At 42.5% G+C, this 14,733-nt stretch overlaps 1 protein-coding gene across 7 annotated transcripts in view; it reads left to right on the plus strand.

Moving 5' to 3' along the window:
• Positions 1 to 14,733, plus strand: part of ADD1 (adducin 1) — an 88,403-nt gene that overhangs the window by 16,007 nt on the left and 57,663 nt on the right. For 3 of the 7 annotated variants that reach the window (XM_036275026.1, XM_036275013.1, XM_036275056.1), the window contains exon 1: positions 2,601 to 2,721. The exons of 2 other annotated variants lie outside the window; for them this stretch is intronic. The gene's annotated coding sequence lies outside the window, so the exon portion shown is untranslated. 2 more of the 7 variants (XM_036275033.1, XM_036275041.1) reach the window with 2 other exon arrangements.

Genomic DNA, 14,733 nt, shown 5'->3' on the forward strand with positions numbered 1-14,733 from the left:
TGGATGAACTTGGAAAATGTGAATGAGTAAGAGGCTGGAGGTGTGGGGGAGGAGGGAGAGTGGGAATGTATTTGGGGTTTCTTCTTGAGTGTTGAAAATGTTATAAAATTGGATTGTGATAATGGTTGCATATCTCTCTGAATATACTAAAGACCACTGAATTATATACTTTAAATGGGTTAATTTTTTGATATGTAAATATGCATTAATAAAACTAAAACTGCAAATGCATTAGGAATTTTCTTCTCACTGAACTGAGTCAGGTGTCAATTGTTGATGTAGCACTGGGTGTTTGGGATATCATCTCAAGATGCAAGTCTGATTTGCTGCTCAAAATATGTGGTCCTGGATTAAGTTGGTGAAATTCTCTGAACTCCTTTTTCTCATCTGTTGAAACAGCAATAGTAATAACAATCTTGTCTAACTGCACGTGGTGGTGTGGGGACACGGTGAGAAAACTTTTGAACACTTAGATTACACAGGTTTGTTCTGTGTGTATTTTCCTTCCCTCCTTTTCCAGTGTATAGACGAGGGAGATGCAGACATTAAGGGAAGGGCACAGAAAGACCATAGGGAACCCTGTTTACCAGCTACTCCCACTGTCTTTTTTACTTTTATTTATTTTTAAATATTTTTTTCTTTATTGATTTTAGAGAGAAACATCAATGAGAGAACATCCATTGGCTGCCTCCTGTATGTCTCCCACTGGGGGTTTGGCCCACTACCCGGGCATATGCCCTGACTGGGAATAGAACCTGCGACCTCTTGGTGCATGGGTCAATGCACAACCACTGAGCTGCTCTGGCCTGGCCAGAGGTTAACTTTTGTAATTAAGTTCCCTCTGCTGGGGATTCCCTTGGGGAACTGTGAATTTTATAACTTCCTAGTAAGTCAGGCTTAATGTCCAACTCAGTTCCCTAGTTTATTAAGCTTAATGTCTGATTTCATTTGCTTCTTTCCTTTATTAACACTAGTTATCTCCACTAACAACTTGACATAAATTAACTAATTTAATCTTAAATCAAGGAAGTAGATGATGATAATCCCATTTTACAAATGAAGAAACTGTAGCATAGAGAAACTAATGGAATTTTGATAAAGACTCAAGCCAGATTGTTTCTGTACCAGTGTTACCAGACAGATTTTGGAGCTATAAACAGGATAGGGTGCATTAAAGTTCACTTCAGTTAAACAGATGGTTGGTTGGCTTATCTTTACTTGCCTCACCCAAGAGTTGTTTTCAAAACCACACCCAAGTCTGTTTTCATAGCTACACTAGAGTATTAGTTTAGAGATTGAATTAAAATGAGAAATCTCACTAATTAGTGTTGCATGTATGAATACAGATAGAACCCAGAAGCTTTACTTAAAATATGAAAAGGTAAAACAAGATGAGTTTATAATCAAATGTTATTTTTATTAATTTATTTCAGTCCTCACTGGAGGATACTTTTCCATTTATCTTCAGATAGAGTGGGAGGGGGATAGAGAGAGAGAAAAAGAGAAACATTGATTGGCTGCCTCCTGCAGGACCCGGACCAGGGCCAGTGACTGAACTGCAACCGAGGTATGTGCCCTTCACAGGAATTGAACCCACCCATGACTCTTTGGTCCTCTGGCCGAGGCTCTAACTGCTGAGCCAGACCAGCCAGGGCTAAAATAATAAATTTTAACTCTTAGTTGGTTAAACTTAATATTTTTGAAGGTTTTGAAATTAGTGTAGTGTGTTACTCTGTGTTTTCATCAAATATTAAATATGTAAAATACTTATTTACAGGTAATCTGTTATGTGCCAGATATTGTGCTAGATATTTTACATTTATTATTTCTAATTGCCTCTACAACCTTGGAACATATGATTTGAACGTATTTTATTACAAGTGAGGAAGCAAACTGAGGTACAAAAGATGATCACCTTCCACGGTCAGCCAGTAGATTATGAGGCAGTAGTGGGATGCTGTTAGTACAAATTTGAGACATCCTGGTGGGAAGTAAAGAAACAATGCCTCTATGGCTCTGGGGTGAAATGACTGGAAAAATTATCAAAATAAATTCCAGATGGATTAAGGAGAAATATTTAAAATTATGGAGATTGCGGAGAAATAGCAAAGTAAAATGTTTATTAGAGATAATGTTAAAACTTTCTTGCTACATTTTATTAGATATGTGCTTGTGAAGGAATTACAATGTTTTCTTTGAGAGCAGAACTCAAAGGAAAAGGTTTGCAGACCTAAATATGCAAAATGTTAAAATATTTGTTCATTAAAAATGAAATTACAGCCTGGCCGGTGTGGCTTACTGGTTGAGCATCAACCCATGTACCAAGAGGTCACCATTTCAATTCCCATTCAGGGCATATGCCCAGGTTGTGGGCCCGATCCCCAGTGGGGTGCATGCAGGAGGTGGCCAATTGATGTTCTCTCTTATCGATGTGTCTATATCTCTCTCTCCTCACTTCCTCTCTCTCTAAAATCACTAAAGAAAAAATAAATTAAATAAAATTATAGAATATTAAATATAACAAAAGGTCAATACATATACTTTTTTTTTCTTCAAATTTTTAGGAATAAATACATCAAGATTTCAAAAAAGAGGTAGGCGGACAAAGAAATTAATGGACTCTATGGGAGATTTCAGATGTAAATAAACATACGAAAAACATTGATCCTCACTAATCAGAAATGCCAGATAAAGCAGCCACATCTGACCCACCAAATTGGGGTAATTTTAGTGATATCTCTACTTCCTTTTCAGAGTATGTGAGCCAAAAAAGAAATGAAACTTTATATTAATCATAACCCACTTTGGGGTTCCCTTTATTGTACACTTTCCACTGTGAGGTTCACTCTTCAGATGGTTATTTAAAGATGTCATATTCTGCTATTTCTTCCTCCCTTCCTTCCTTCCTCCCTCCCTTCCTCCCTCCCTCCCTCCCTCCCTTCCTCCCTCCCTTCCTCCCTCCCTCCCTTCCTTCCTTTTTTCCTTCCTTCCATGTCATTATGCAGCAACTTCTCTTTTAGCTCTCACCCTACGCAAGGCCCTACACCTAGGACTTTTTAAAGGGGTCACATTTTCTGGGGTGTTTATTTTATATGTGGTGTTACAATTATTTGAGAGTGCTTTGCATTTTTATTGGCTTGTTAAAATATGCTGTTGTTTTTCAGAAGTGTTCTGAACTTTTTTGTGGAAATTATTGGAAGTATGTCATACTCTTGGGACCTGGTTAGAATTGCCTCCCCTAAGTAAATGAGGTGTTAATATTCATTTGAGGCTTGGGTTAAACACTTGACTAACCGGATCATCTCTAAAACCCTGAGGTCAGGCTGCAAGCCCAGGTCTCCAAGATTTTCTAGACACATAGTATAACATACTTTGGAAAGAATGAATTATTCACTCATTTCAAAGCCGGGTTAAGTTCAGGTTAAAAGTGCTAGTGTTATTTAGCTAAGTATTAAATGACATGAAAGGATAGGCTTTGTCTTTGCTCCTTTGAAAGGAGTGATCAGCCTCCTTTGGGCTTTAGACTTTCTCCTTTGTGGGCATCCTGCTTAATGTTCCATTCTGTGTGGAGGGATTTCTTCCATAGTTCCAGTGACAAAAATCACTCCTTAGTATGTCTGGGTAAAGTCAGCTGTTTACAGAATGTGCATCTTTTCTACTGTCTTCCAAGTTGTCTTTTCACTAAATTGAAAATGTTTTACTTAAAAAACCTTAATCTATAGCTTCATAATTTTAAGTTTTTTAAAGCACCTATGCATATACAGATGGTTAGACAGTTATTTTTAGCCATTTTGTTTTCACTTTTAAACAAAAGGGATATGCAAAAATTATAGGGTTTCCCTCAGTCCCCAAAAGTTTAGTACTTTCTAACAAATGGGGTTTATTTATTTATTTACTTTTGTTAATCTTCACCCAAGGATATTTTTCCATTGATTTTTTTAGATAGAGTAGAAGGGAGGGAGTGGGAGAGAGACACACATTAATTGGTGCTTCCCACAGGAGTCCGACTGGGACCGGGGATCGAACCTGCAACCTAGGTACATGCCCTTGCCGGGGAATCAAATCATCGACCCTTCGGTCTATGGCTGGTCCTAAGGCGACGCTCTAACTGCTGAGCCAAACTGGCCAGGGCATACAAATGAGGTTTATATTTGAGAGTTATTGACATTCATTTAGGTAAGTAAAATAATTCTAGGGAATTTTAACAAAGATTAATTTGCTCAGTGTTGATTAGTGTTAAGTATGCTTTATTATACTCCAGGTTTTTGAATGCCAAGGGAATGAGTTTCAGGCCAGCTGTCAAGCTTATGCTAGTCAGTGAACAGGGCTTTATGTTGAGCCATCATGCCCACTCCTCAGCAGTCTTGTACAATAGGTGTTATTATTGTCCCCCTTCTACCAATGAAAATACCAGGCTACAAATAATGAGCTTGCCAAGGCTACATTCCTAGTAAGTATCTGGAGTGGGGTTGGAAACCTGATGACCCCAAAGCCTTCCTCCTTCCCTCTCATTATCACTGCTTTTCAGCTGTTGTAGGGTCTGAGGATCATCCACTCATGTACTTATTTACCACCTACTGGCCTTCCATGGGAGATTGGTTTCTGGCAGATGATAGGTGGAGAACAGAGCAATCGCAACCACTCAGAAATAGCCAAGCAAACAGCCTGTTCTTATTCAGCTAGCAGAGCGAAGGAGAGCTTGACAGAAGCCCTTATCTAGCCATGTTGGCCTCTGTCTCTCCTTGTTACGTGGCTGCAACCAGTTCTGCCTATGCTATTTTAACAACTTGAAGTATGGGCTACATATTATTCATGAGATCATTTATACGACTAAATGCTTTCCATCCTACTATTTCATAACTGTTAAAACTGTGCCCCGATATTAATCCATATATTTTTCAGGGAGACACTCTCATCTTAGTCTAGTGTTGTTAAATAGTCCCCCTAATGTGTTTACTGGAGTGCAGAGTGGTTTTTCCCTTATCAGATCTACCTGGGCCCAGTGGCGTGGCTCAGTGGTTGATCGTCAACCCATGCACAAAGAGGTCGCCGGTTCGATTCCCAGTCAGGGCACATGCTTAGGTTGTGGGCTAAATCCCCAGTTGGCGGGGGGGGGGGCATGCAGGAGGCAGCCAGTCGATGTTCTCTCTCATTAATGTTTCTGTCTTCTTCCTCTCTTTCTAAAAGCAATAAAAAAATATTTTTAAAAACCTGTTTGGAATTACTTATATGTACATGTGTCTGGTCAACCTGTGCTTTCTGACTTACTCAGTTGGCTCTTCCTGCAGTCTCTGTGGGCCTCACTGTAAGTACCAGCACAGTTGGTGAGGTCCAGAATTCTCCTTTCCTTGCTTTTCTTATTTTCCCCACCTTTGGGAATTGTACTAGCCTGAGTCTCCAAGTGTAGCCCGTTAGAGACAGATAAACCTACTTTTGCTTTGTATACCAACTTTGGGAATTGACGTAATTCTGAGAAACATAAAACCCAATTTGATTCACAGATTGTCCATTTGCAGTCTGGAACTTCAGATTTGGAGTTTGTTTAGTTAGCTGCTCTATCCCCAGAGCCTCTTCAGTCATACGTCAGTTGTGATTGAATGAAGCAAAGGTGACAGCTTTTCTTACAGTCAAATGCCTCTGGCATCCAAATGTAGCATTGCCAGTCCAGAATGTTAGACCTGGATTGGGTTTGTACCTCAGTATATGTTTATTGAGGGCTTGTTAAGTGTTAGCCCTGTGAATACAGTAGTGAATGAGGCAGACAAATCTGCCCTCTTGGTGGTTATATTCTAATAGGGAAGACCTGCAGTGCATTTCTGACAGTAATCCCAGTAACATACTGGAGTGCTTTCTGTGTGTCAGACACTGGTCTGAGCACATGGCATGCATTCCCTCTGTGAGCTGGTACTGTTATTAGCTTGTTATTTTGGATGTGGTGAGAGCAGAGACCAGAGAAGTTAGGACCATTCCCCAAGCTTACAGTCTGGCTCCAGAGTCAGTTTTTCATCGTGGTGATAAATGCCCTGCAGGGAAAGGAAACTCGCAACACCCCAGGTAATTTGAGAGAGCTTAGAGTGGGGGTACTCTGAATTGGGTAGTCAGGAAAACCACACTCAAAATTTGGGGGTGAATCTGGCTGAGGAGTGAGGTGCTCAGAGTAGCTGGGACTGTATTCTGGTAGAGAAGAGCAGTCTGAAGACTGAGGCAGAGAGGCTCTGGGTGCTTGTGGACACAGTGGGGCTCATGTGTCTGGGACAACACCCCAGAAAGATGGCTGTGGGGCCACCCTGGGGAGGTTCCTGCTGGTGGTGGAATTTCAGATTTATTCTAGGGCTTGTGGGAAGCCATTGATATGCATCAAGCAAGAGTGGGACATGATTACATTATTGTGGAGAACAAGTTATAAGTGTTTAACAGTAGAAACGGAGACAAGACCCTATTGTTCTGTTTTGGACTCCTTAGGTTTGAGATTGGACCTCTTTGTATTTTTGTTTGCTTATTTACCAAAGTACAGTTGAAAAATAAATATCTCAGTGCTTAAAGAAAATGATGATAAACCGACTACTTTTATCCTCTCCTACGTCTGAACGAAATCCAGTCTTCACTTCCGCCTTAGCTCTAGCTGTCTGCCTGGCGTGCCCAACACTGCGATGTCATCTTCTTCTCAGCCCTAACTGCTTAATGTTGTCACTTGCCTCCTCACCTTCCTGTTCTCTAGTCTCTTACCCATAGTACTTAGTGCTTTCTAACATACTGTGTGATTGACTTCCTGTCTTGTGTACTGCCAAGTCCCCTCTGCTGGAATAGAAATTCCCTGAAGGCAGAAATCGGTTTTGTGTCTTGATGTCTCCCAAGCATCCTTATGGAAGAATAATGCCTAGCCCCTGTTAGCCACATTGTAGGTGCTTAGTACATATTTGATGGATAATGAATAGGGAGTCAGTGAAAATGATAGTTATCCTTTGGCTTCTGCTTCAGCTGCATTTGGAAGTTGCATGGGGTCTGCCACTGCTCTCCATGCTCGAGTGCAGAGCCTCTAGAGTTTGCATTCTCCCCTCTCCCTCAGTGGTGTCCTGTCTTTTGAAATGGCACCATTTTGGTAAAGTAAAACTAATAAATACATGTAATTTTTTTGTTGTTGTTGTTCAGATAGAGCGGGAGGGAGAGAGAGGAAGAGAGAGAGAGAGAAACATCGATGTGAAAGGAACACATCGAGTGGCTGCCACCCTCACGACCAACCAGGGCCGGGGACAAACTGCAACCGAAGTACGTGCCCTTAGCGGGAACCGAACCCGGGTCTCTCTGTACCGCAGGCCGACGCTCCAACCGCTGAGCCAAACCGGCCAGGGCTAAATACATGTAATTTAAGGCATAATTTTTCTTTGTCTAAATTTGTTTTTGGCCTTTTTTTTTTTTCCATTTCTGATTATCAAGACACTCATAATTTTCCCCTTCGATTATCAGTTGGAATTTTTAAAGACTTTAGAAGTTATTTGGATATTAACATAGGAAAGTGGTAGTGATAATAAAAAATTATATGAGAAACTTTTTATCATATTTTAAATTTGTAGTTGTGACAAATATAAGAAAATTTCAGTTCTTTGTCTCAATAACAATGTGAGCAAGAAGTAATTGGGTGCTGTGGAATGTGCACAGGCCTGGCCAGGACACTGTAACACTGAGTGAGAAAGGCTCTAAGGTCCACTAGCCCTCAGTGAAACGCACTGTTACCGAGCACCTCCTGTGTGAGACAGCAGTGTGAGATGCTGCCTGACTACAGAAATGGATAAAACCTGGTTTGTCTCTTCCAGTGGGCACGGGAGCCTGTGCTCCCCTAATAGCTGTAGGCTCTGGGGCGTGTGGCAAGTGCCCTCTTGGTCAGCGGTAAACCTTGTCCGTCGTTCCCTGACACTAGAGGAAGGTGCATATACCTGCTTGATTCCTTATGGGACGAGCCCCTTACTCGACTACCCTACTGTGCAGAGGCAGGTAGTCCAGTGCTTTGTGGGAGTGGTAACTGTGAAGTGGAGCCAGCATGCTTAGAGAAAGGCTCCATTGTCAGTGGTGCTGGGGGGGAGCACAGTTATGTTGCAGGAGAGATGGGGGGCTCATACAACCCTGTGCATTCCCAGTTCAACTCTAGAGTTGGTTAACTACTGTGTCCACCTCAGACTAAGCCTTTTAGAACTACATTTTTTTTTCTTTATTGATTTTAGAGAGAGAGGAAGTGAGAGGAAGAGAGAGAGATAGAAACATTGATGAGAGAGAACATCGATTGGCTGCCTACTGCATGCCCCCCGCTGGGGATCCGGCCCACAACCTGGGCATGTGTCCTGACTGGGAATCGAACTGGTGACCTCTTGGTGCAGGGTCAGCGCTCAACCACTGAGCCACACCTGCCAGACAGAACTACATTTTATTGCCTGTAAAGTCAGCATAGGGTCACCCTACGAAAACACTTAAGATATATTCAACCCGTGGAGCAAAGAGTCGAGGGTTTGATTCTGGCCAAAGGCATGTACCTCGGTTGGAGTTCGTCTCCTGCCCTGGTTGGGGTTGTGCAGGAGGCAGACAGTTGATGTGTCTCTCGCTCTCATTAATGTTTCTTTCTCTCTCTCTTCCCCTCCCCCTCCCATGATAAATGGAAAAAAAGATATGTTCATCTTTAAAACTTCAAACAAATGGCCCTGGCCGGTTTGGCTCAGCGGTTGGAGCGTCAGCCTGTGGTCCAGATAGACCTGGGTTCGGTTCCCGCTAAGGGCACGTACCTCAGTTGCAGTTTGTCCCTGGCCCTGGTTGGGTTGTGCAGGTGGCAGCCACTCCGTGTGTCCCTTTCACGTCGATGTTTCTCTCTCTCTCTCTCCCTCCCTCCCGCTCTAGCTGAACAAAAAATGAAAAAATGTCCTCGGGTGAGGATAAAAAAAAACAAAACTTCAAACAAATGTTTGATATCATCATGCTACTGGAAATGCAATGTACTGTGTACTTTGTTCATTTGGTACCTTCAGTAAGGCTTATTTTATTTATGTTCTTAATGGTCTTTTATTTTTAAAAAATTTTGTTTTGTAAATCAGGTGTGTGTGGGCAAAAGTAGGTTTACATAATACAAATAAATACTATTACAAGAGCCCTGGCCGGTTTAGCTCAGCAGTTCGAGCATCAGCCCATGGACTGAAGGGTGATGGGTTCGATTCCCAGTCAAGGGAATGTACCTGGGTTGCAGGTTTGATCCCCAGCCCCAGTAGTGTGGGAGGCAGCCAATTGATGTGTCTCTCTCACGTCAATATGTTTCTCTCTCTCTCTCTCTTTCTCCCTTCCCCTCCCTCCCTTCCCTTCTACTCTGTCTAAAAAAAAAACCCAAAAAACCTCAATGAAAAAATATCCTCAGGTCAGGATTAACAGCAACAACAACATAATAATAAAAGAATAAACTTAAGGTACTCACAATTATAAACCTTTTGCTCACCCCTGTGTGTGTATGTATATGAACAATAAAGACTTCCTAGCCATCTCCGTCCTCCATCCACCCAGATCCCCCTCATTCCTTACATAAATCGCCTTTTTAAGTTTCTTACGTAGTTTCCTACATTACTTTATGCAAATGTAAGCAAATATGAATATTTTTCTTATTCCTCCTCTTCCCCCTAAAAGGTACCATACATACATTGTTCTCTACATATTTGTTTTTATTTTATTTATTTTTTTATCCTCGAGGACATTTTTCTATTTTTTGTTTAGATAGAGTGGGAGGGAGAGAGAGAAACATCGACGTGAAAGGGACACATCCAGTGGTTGCCACCCACACAACCCAACCAGGGCGGGGACAAACTTCAACCGAGATACGTGCCCATAGTGGGAACCTAACCTGGGTCTCTCTGGACCGTAGGCCAAAGCTCTAACCACTGAGCCAAACCAGCCAGGGCTGCATATTTATTTTTAAAAAATATGTATTGATTTTTTAAAAAATCTTTATTGTTGAATGTATTACAGATGTTCTTCTTTTTTCCCCCATTGACACCCTCCTCCCCACTCCCGCCCCCCTCCCGCCTTTCCCCACACTATTGTCTGTGTCTATTGGTTATGCATATGTGCATATAAATTCTTTGGTTTATTTCTTTCCACCCCCAACCTCCCTTCCCTTTGAGGTTTGTCAGTCTCGCAACCAATTTGTACTTCTTAATTCCTTCACCTTTTTCACCCTTTTCCCCAAACCCCCGCCCATCTGGCAACCAACAAAATGTTCTCTGTATCTATGAGAATGTTTCTGTTCTGCTTGTTCATTTTGTTTGTAGATTCAATTGTCGATAGATATGTATTCATTGCTATTTTGTTTGTTCATATTTTTTTATCTTTTTCTACAAGAAGACCCTTCAACATTTCATATAATAATGGCTTGGTGGTGATGAACTTCTTTAGCTTTTCCTTGTCTGGGAAACTTTTTATATGGCCATCGATTCTAAATGACAGCTTTTCAGGATAGAGTAATCTTGGTTGTAGGTTCTTGCTTTTCATCACTCTGAATATTTCTTGCCACTCCCTTCTGGCTTGCAAAGTTTCTTTTGAGAAATCAGCTGACAGCCTTATGGGAAGTCCCTTATAGGTAACTAACTGCTTTTCTCTTGCTGCTTTTAAGATTCTCTGTCTTGAACCTTTTGCATTTTGATGATGATGTGTCTTGGTATGGGCCTCTTGGGGTTCATCTTGTTTGGGACTCTCTGTGCTTTCTGGACTTGTATGTCTGTTTTCTTCACTAAGTTAAGGAAGTTTTCTGCCACTATATTGTTTCAAATAGATTTTTGATATCTTGTTCTCTCCTCCTCCTTCTGGCACCCCCAAGATGCGAATGTTGGCACGTTTGAAGTTGTCCCAGAGGCTCCTTACACTATCCTCACATTTTTGGATTCTTTTTTCTTTTTGCTGTTCTGACTGGGTGTTTTTTGCTTCCTTATATTCCAAATCGATGGTTTGCTTCTTGGCTTTACCTACTCTACTAATGAATCTGTGTAAATTATTCTTTATTTCAGTTAGTGCCTCCTTCATTCCTGACTGTGCATCCTTCATTTCTGGCTGGTCCTTTTTTATGCTCTTGAGGCCCTCACTAAGTTCGCTGAGGTTCTCACTAAGCTCACTGAGCATCTTTATAAGCAGTATTTTGAATTCAGCATCTGTTAGGTTGCTTGTCTCCATTTTGCTGAGTTCCTTTCCTGGGGTTTTGTTCTGTTCTTTCAATTGGGACCTGCTTCTTTGTCTCCTCATTTTGGCTGCCTCCCTGTGTTTGTTTTTATGTATTACTTAACAAGAGGTATGGGGCTAGCTGAGACCAGATGTTGCTTGTTTGAAAGAATTTAGGAAAACCTGAAGCAGGATCCGAGACAGGCCAATCCTATGGTTAAGCAACTGGCAACAGCTTGGGTGGGCTTGAAAGTTGGGTGGGCTTGAAAGTTGGGTGGGGTGGGGCCTCAGGGAATCACCAGGGTGGGGCAACCAGTATGAGCCAGGATGCTGGAGTCACAGATATGGCGGCTGTCTGCGGCCCCAGGGAAGGGCTCACCAAAGGAACAAAGGCCTCTGACAGCACATTTGTCTGGTAGAAAGCCCACCTCTCCAGCCCTTGCTCCAATGCCAAACAGCTCAGTTCTTTTCTGTTTGTCTCTAGCGCCCCTCAAGCTGCCTCCCCTCCAAGCTGAGAGGGAGAGGGTCCGATAAGTCCATGCGTGGGTCCTTTAAGAGGAGCTGCCTGGGGCCTCAGTTTCCACTGGTTTTTCCCGCCAGAAGTGATGGGGACTTCTCTTCCTGGCACTGGAACCCTGAGCGGGGCACCTGGTGTGGGACGGAGACCCCCTCAGTTCTCAGGGAGGACCTTCCCAGCCGAGGTGTCCTCCTGATTTTTATCCGCCACACGTGGGTGTGGGACCAGCCCGTCCTCCTCTGCCCCTCCTATCAGTCTCGATGTGGCTGCTTTAATTCCGTAGTTTTCGGACTTCCATTCAGCTTGATTTCAGGTGGTTTTGAATGATGGTTGTTCTGTAGTTTAGTTGTAACTTTGATGTGGCTGTGGGAGGATGCGATACCGCATGTACCTACGCTGCCAATTTGACCGGAAGTCATCTGTAGTGATTTTTTAGAGGGAGAGAGAGGTAGAAATATCAATGAGAGAGAAACATTGATCGACTCCTTCCCACAACCTCTCCCCACCACTGGGAATCAAGCCTGCAACCTCAGCTTATGCCCTGACCCGGAATCAATCCAGTGATCTCTTGGTGCATGGGACAGTGCTCAACTGAGTGACACAGGCTGGGCTCTACATTTTTTTTTCACTTGACACTACATTCTTCTTTTTTTTAATCCTCACCGAAGGACATTTTTTCATATTTTGTTCAGATAGAGTGGGAGGGAGAGAGAGAAACATCGACATGAAAGAGACACATCCAGTGGTTGCCACCTGCCCAACCCAACCAGGGCGGGGACAAACTGCAACCGAACCCGGGTCTCTCTGGACCACAGGCGGACGATCTAACTGCTGAGCCAAACCAGCCAGAGCTACATTCTTATTTTTGTGAAAACTAGGCCATTTAAAAATTTGTGTGTTCATAATTACTTGATACTGCTCACAGGCTTTTCTGTGTCCTTAGCTGGCATAATTACGTTTCAGAGACTCTACTTACTTTTGGCAGAATTTTACTTAGGGTTATTCTTGTGATTTTAAGTACCTACTTCCTAGCTCTATAGAGGAAAACCTGATGCCGTTTTCAGAAGTCTCAGAGTTAATAAGGTAGCTCACATTTCAGTCTTTGTGTATACAGAATATTTGTTTCTTAGCACACTCAGCAATGGTGTTGTTTCCGTTCCTTTTATCATTTGTATTCCTTGATAACCAATTACTTCATAAATAGGACATTTAGTTACTGACCATTTAATTTTGAGGAAACTGCCTGTGTTTGTGGTCAGTACTTTAATCATCCTTATTTATAACCCTTTCAAACCTCCCTATCTTCCCCTTCACCCCAGAACAAGAAATAAAAATCCAACTCAGATTTTTACTTTGTAAGTCACCCTCATGGAATGGAATTCAGGAAAAGTTTTGTTTCAGTAAAAGTAAGTTCTGAAAGTATTCATTACTTTAGCAAAAATACAGTTAAATCAATATAGTGTGGTAATCGGAAGGCGGTAAATAGTATCATGAAGGAGCAGAAGTAGAGAAAGTGGTCACCACTGTGAGGGGCGAGATCACTTGTGCCATTTCTACTTGGTTCAGGGCCTGTGGCTCAGAAGAATAAGTCAGTGTGGTAACCACAGTGGAGCCCCACCTGTGCTGTGACAGTTCTCTGTTCAGTTGTGAGACACCTTAGATAAGAGGCCTTCTCCCAGATTCTCCTTCTGAAATATGAATTGCTGTTTCCTTGTGGAATTTCTTCTTGAAAGCACTTATTTAAGAGTAAACTGAGTGGTACTTGCTCACGTGCCATCTGAAGGTGCTGATTGTCACTTGCTCAGTTAGACAGAAGAGCGCCTTCCTGCTCCTGGTTTCCTGTGCAGCTGCATGAGCGTTTGGAATGAGTGGTCTTGGGTTCAGGTTCTGACTTGGCCCTTTGTTGTGAGGCCTCGGAACTTGAACAGAGTCAGTTCTACGAATGGGGGACAGAGTGAGCTAATCTGTGGAAACATGGCACTCTGCACTGTCCTTACAGCATACAGGCACTGGTCCCTCTTCTGGATCCCTGCATTTTCAAGTTGCATTCTCCTTCCCATGTGTTTGGGAAGAAGTCAGTGTGGAATTTGGGAGTCATAGAGATGAGGATTGTGCCTTTCCTCCTTTTTCCCAAGGTGCTGACCAGCTACATTGTCTCTTTGGATCACTAGGTTAGGGAGGTATTTTTACTTCATAGATGAGGACTTCAGACATGCTGCAGTTATCCAGTGGAATGAGCAGGACTAACCCGTGATCCCTAGCTGAGTGGCCTGTCCACTGCCCACTACTGCCTCTTGGACTAGAGAGGCCTCTCGTCAGCACAAGAAAACTGTTTCAGGAGAAGTGCTTTAGAGCGCAGTCTTCACTTCACATTTTTCGCCACTTGTGGCCATGCAACCTTAAGCAAGTAACTGGGATCTCTAATAATACACCAAGGGGTTGATTACATGCCACAGGTCAAAGAAATACAGCAGCAGGTTTATAACTGTATGTAAAAACTCAATAAAACGTGAACGATTAGGCTGGGAAACCTCTTAACTAACCATTCGTCATGAACGAGAGAGGAAGCAAGAGGACCCACCAGATAATCAAGTCCTAATTAAAAGCTTGCATGTGGGCCCTGGCCAGTTTGGCTCAGTGGTAGAGCGTTAGTTCGTGGACCAATGAGTCGCAGATTCGATTCTGGTCAAGGGCATGTACCTCGGTTTCGGTTTATCCCTGACCCTGGTTGGGGTTGTACGGGAGGCAGCCAGTCAATGTGTACCTCTCACGTGGATGTTTCTCTCGCCCTTTCTCTCCCTGTCCCTCCCACTCTATCTGAAGTTAAATAGAAAAGTATCCTTAGGTGAGGAGTAAAAAAACAAAATAAAATCTTGAGTGTGGGTGACAGTTCTGGAAGCACAGCTATGATTCAACTTTACTTTTTACTTTTGCTCTCTTTTCTTTCCTTTAAAATTAAAAAAATTATTGGTTGATTTTTAGAGATAGAGGAAGGAAGAGAAAGAGAAACATCAATTTGTTGTTCCACTTATTTATGCATTCAT

This window comes from Molossus molossus, unplaced genomic scaffold (genome assembly GCF_014108415.1).
Source record: "Molossus molossus isolate mMolMol1 unplaced genomic scaffold, mMolMol1.p scaffold_m16_p_1, whole genome shotgun sequence".
NCBI classification, from domain to species: Eukaryota; Metazoa; Chordata; class Mammalia; order Chiroptera; family Molossidae; genus Molossus; species Molossus molossus.